At 57.1% G+C, this 5,000-nt stretch overlaps 2 non-coding genes and 1 pseudogene across 2 annotated transcripts; all 3 read right to left on the minus strand.

The window, feature by feature from the left end:
- The window catches only part of LOC124771626, a 4,222-nt pseudogene extending 3,902 nt beyond the window's left edge, over positions 1-320 (minus strand).
- Positions 321-508: 188 nt separating this feature from the next.
- LOC124771792 lies at positions 509-663 on the minus strand. Its single transcript, XR_007013504.1, has one exon. It is a non-coding gene; the product is annotated as a 5.8S ribosomal RNA (ribosomal RNA).
- A 351-nt stretch (positions 664-1,014) lies between these two features.
- On the minus strand, positions 1,015-2,923 carry LOC124772127. The gene has a single exon (XR_007013801.1). It is a non-coding gene; the product is annotated as a small subunit ribosomal RNA (ribosomal RNA).
- Between the last annotated feature and the right edge of the window lie 2,077 nt (positions 2,924-5,000).

Genomic DNA, 5,000 nt, shown 5'->3' on the forward strand with positions numbered 1-5,000 from the left:
GTTTACCACCCACTTGGAGCTGCACTCTCAAGCAACCCGACTCGAAGGAGAGGTCCCGCCGACGCTCGCACCGGCCGCTACGGGCCTGGCACCCTCTACGGGCCGTGGCCTCATTCAAGTTGGACTTGGGCTCGGCGCGAGGCGTCGGGGTAGTGGACCCTCCCAAACACCACATGCCACGACAGGCGGCAGCCTGCGGGGTTCGGTGCTGGACTCTTCCCTGTTCGCTCGCCGCTACTGGGGGAATCCTTGTTAGTTTCTTTTCCTCCGCTTAGTAATATGCTTAAATTCAGCGGGTAGTCTCGCCTGCTCTGAGGTCGTTGTACGAGGTGTCGCACGCCACACCGCCAGCCGGCTGTGCACGCTACCGAGAAAGTACCGGTATGCGAACCGCCAGGCGACGGGCGCGCATCGCACGTTTGAGGAGACGCGGCCGGCCCCACAGGCGGCCGCGACACTCCCAGGTCTGCGAAGCGGGGCAAACGCCGCGCGCTTCAGTATACGTAGCCGACCCTCAGCCAGACGTGGCCCGGGAACGGAATCCATGGACCGCAATGTGCGTTCGAAACGTCGATGTTCATGTGTCCTGCAGTTCACATGTCGACGCGCAATTTGCTGCGTTCTTCATCGACCCACGAGCCGAGTGATCCACCGTCCTGGGTGATCTTTTCTCAGTTTCCGCCGTCTCTTTCGAGACGGTCGCATAGGCGGGAGTGAGGCGTGTGGCGGCCCCTGTTCCAGCGTTCTGTGTCCAACGGCCTCACGGCCGACGGGCGTCGTACGGCTCCACACCGGAGCGGACAGGCACTCGGGCGAAAGTCATTCAAAACCGGCGCCAGGCGCCAGGTGCCGCAGGCCAGCCGCTCCAGCGCTTCAGCGCTCGTACCACACAACATTGCCGCTAGTTTTGAGAGGCACGCGTGGTTCCGCACGCGGCGCACGGCTACGGCGAGCCGTACAGGTAGCGTGTTGCGCGACACGACACGCACATCGAAAGACATGCAGTCTAGTCGGTAATGATCCTTCCGCAGGTTCACCTACGGAAACCTTGTTACGACTTTTACTTCCTCTAAATGATCAAGTTTGGTCATCTTTCCGGTAGCATCGGCAACGACAGAGTCAATGCCGCGTACCAGTCCGAAGACCTCACTAAATCATTCAATCGGTAGTAGCGACGGGCGGTGTGTACAAAGGGCAGGGACGTAATCAACGCGAGCTTATGACTCGCGCTTACTGGGAATTCCTCGTTCATGGGGAACAATTGCAAGCCCCAATCCCTAGCACGAAGGAGGTTCAGCGGGTTACCCCGACCTTTCGGCCTAGGAAGACACGCTGATTCCTTCAGTGTAGCGCGCGTGCGGCCCAGAACATCTAAGGGCATCACAGACCTGTTATTGCTCAATCTCGTGCGGCTAGAAGCCGCCTGTCCCTCTAAGAAGAAAAGTAATCGCTGACAGCACGAAGGATGTCACGCGACTAGTTAGCAGGCTAGAGTCTCGTTCGTTATCGGAATTAACCAGACAAATCGCTCCACCAACTAAGAACGGCCATGCACCACCACCCACCGAATCAAGAAAGAGCTATCAATCTGTCAATCCTTCCGGTGTCCGGGCCTGGTGAGGTTTCCCGTGTTGAGTCAAATTAAGCCGCAGGCTCCACTCCTGGTGGTGCCCTTCCGTCAATTCCTTTAAGTTTCAGCTTTGCAACCATACTTCCCCCGGAACCCAAAAGCTTTGGTTTCCCGGAGGCTGCCCGCCGAGTCATCGGAGGAACTGCGGCGGATCGCTGGCTGGCATCGTTTATGGTTAGAACTAGGGCGGTATCTGATCGCCTTCGAACCTCTAACTTTCGTTCTTGATTAATGAAAACATACTTGGCAAATGCTTTCGCTTCTGTTCGTCTTGCGACGATCCAAGAATTTCACCTCTAACGTCGCAATACGAATGCCCCCGCCTGTCCCTATTAATCATTACCTCGGGTTCCGAAAACCAACAAAATAGAACCGAGGTCCTATTCCATTATTCCATGCACACAGTATTCAGGCGGGCTTGCCTGCTTTAAGCACTCTAATTTGTTCAAAGTAAACGTGCCGGCCCACCGAGACACTCAATAAAGAGCACCCTGGTAGGATTTCAACGGGGTCCGCCTCGGGACGCACGAGCACGCACGAGGCGGTCGCACGCCTTCGGCTCGCCCCACCGGCAGGACGTCCCACGATACATGCCAGTTAAACACCGACGGGCGGTGAACCAACAGCGTGGGACACAAATCCAACTACGAGCTTTTTAACCGCAACAACTTTAATATACGCTATTGGAGCTGGAATTACCGCGGCTGCTGGCACCAGACTTGCCCTCCAATAGATACTCGTTAAAGGATTTAAAGTGTACTCATTCCGATTACGGGGCCTCGGATGAGTCCCGTATCGTTATTTTTCGTCACTACCTCCCCGTGCCGGGAGTGGGTAATTTGCGCGCCTGCTGCCTTCCTTGGATGTGGTAGCCGTTTCTCAGGCTCCCTCTCCGGAATCGAACCCTGATTCCCCGTTACCCGTTACAACCATGGTAGGCGCAGAACCTACCATCGACAGTTGATAAGGCAGACATTTGAAAGATGCGTCGCCGGTACGAGGACCGTGCGATCAGCCCAAAGTTATTCAGAGTCACCAAGGCAAACGGACCGGACGAGCCGACCGATTGGTTTTGATCTAATAAAAGCGTCCCTTCCATCTCTGGTCGGGACTCTGTTTGCATGTATTAGCTCTAGAATTACCACAGTTATCCAAGTAACGTGGGTACGATCTAAGGAACCATAACTGATTTAATGAGCCATTCGCGGTTTCACCTTAATGCGGCTTGTACTGAGACATGCATGGCTTAATCTTTGAGACAAGCATATGACTACTGGCAGGATCAACCAGGGAGCTGCGTCAACTAGAGCTGAGCAGCCGGCCGCCCGGGAGTGTGTCCCGGGGGCCCGCGCGAACACGCAAGCGTCCGCTCAATCATTCTGCAAACAGGAGGAGGCTGAGCTCCCCTGCACAATACACCTCGAAACCCTCTCAGGTCCCGGCGGCGCGCAGCGCCGTCCCAAGTACTTGGTCGGGTTCGAGAGAGGCGCAATCGCCCGGAGTTAGGCGAGTAGACGCTTTCGGTGCGACCACCCGTGCTCCCAACTGAGCTTGCCGCTGCCGACAGAGGCCCGGGAGCGTGCTGTCGTGGCATTGCCGGCGGGAGACAACACGCGCCACCTACGGTGACCGGCAGCTCCAACGCCAGCGCCACAGAAGGACAAAAGCCCCACTTGGGTGCCGAAGCGAACTCTCCCAGCACAGCGCACGCGCCAACACATCCGCACAGCTGCGATACAAACCACCAGCGAGAACCGCTGGGGCGACCGAGCAGCAGACGGCGTCGCGGCGCCGAGCGCCGGGCGGCGGCGCATCCTCAACGCACACAGTCCTCAATCGGACCAGCACACTGAAGATGTCCACCGCGCTTCGCACCGGGCCCGCGAGGACCTACTTTGGCCGCACGGCGCCGCGCGCAGGGTGCGCCGGCGCGCAGCTGCGACGCCTGCCGCGTCCGTCGGCCGGCGCGCCTGCCACTGGCCGCCCCCACCAGCCGGCTGTAGCGCGTGCGCCCACGCACCGCGCGGCCAGCACGCCGGGAGGCGCCCCCTCACCGGCCGGGGACGGTCCCACCCAGCCACCGCCGCGTATCGCTTCACACCCAGATGCCGTTCAGTTTCGTCGGCATGGTGGGTATCGCTGGAACAACCGGTTCGTACCTCAACCTATCGTCGCCATCACCGATTCACCCCTAGCGAGAACAACCGCACCACAACAGGTTACCATTTGTTCATTTGCGTAACTTCACCAGAAAACGCAGGCGTCCATCGCCATTTGCAACTTCAACGATTATTGCATGCCTGTGTCAGGTGTCACGCCACACTACGTCTGCCCACATACACGCAACAAAATGTGCACGCCTAGACAATACGTGGAAGGTGGCCCCCGTACGTATGCGATGTCCATTGCTCGAACGACTGTCAACCGGCCTCTGTAGCATGTCGCAGATATGGAACGCGGTGCACCATGCCATCACGGTGTGTGAGGAGAGACGACTAGGTCCGAATACATCAACAGACAGCTCATGCTGATCGCCATCCACGGCGTCCGTTCCTCCCACACGTCTCTATGGCGTACCACACTGCAATCCAGCTCTCATAGGGAGACGACACGTAGCTGCGTGCACAATATTTGCACTGTATGGTCCGCCGTTTTTGGGCGCAGTCGTTGTACGGTCACACATGTGCCACGATGTATCATTCGGTACATAAGGACGAATGTGCAGTACAGATTGTGGTTTACGCGTACGACATTAGCGGACGGTTGACACAGGCCGCACCACAACGTAGCCTGAGTACGTCGCATGCGAAGGGCATTGAACATGCAAACTTCTCACCAACCAGCTTGCGAAGGCAGGGGGGCAAGGTGGGGACGTGGGGAGGGGCGGCATGTACGTCCTGCTGCCATCCACATTACAGTGTACAGCAGGAGCATGTGGAAAGTCAGCAAGACTTGCAAGGTGTTTAACATGAAGCGATACACAGGGGAGCGGGCAGTGCGAGTAGCGAACTATATTGCGAGGGTTGCGGGTGGGCAACACTACACTAATTGAACGAGTCGTATAACAATTACAGAGCAGGTTTAGGCGACAACATGGGTTACGTTAGGGGACAACGTGGGTTACGTTAGGGGACAACGTGGGTTACTTTAGGGGACAACGTGGGTTAGGTTAAGGCACAACGTGGGTTAGGTTAAGGCACAACGTGGGTTAGGTTAAGGCACAACGTGGGTTAGGTTAAGGCACAACGTGGGTTAGGTTAAGGCACAACGTGGGTTAGGTTAAGGCACAACGTGGGTTAGGTTAAGGCACAACGTGGGTTAGGTTAAGGCACAACATGGGTTAGGTTAAGGCACAACATGGGTTAGGTTA

The sequence above is a fragment of the Schistocerca piceifrons genome, unplaced genomic scaffold (genome assembly GCF_021461385.2).
Source record: "Schistocerca piceifrons isolate TAMUIC-IGC-003096 unplaced genomic scaffold, iqSchPice1.1 HiC_scaffold_936, whole genome shotgun sequence".
NCBI lineage: Eukaryota > Metazoa > Arthropoda > Insecta > Orthoptera > Acrididae > Schistocerca > Schistocerca piceifrons.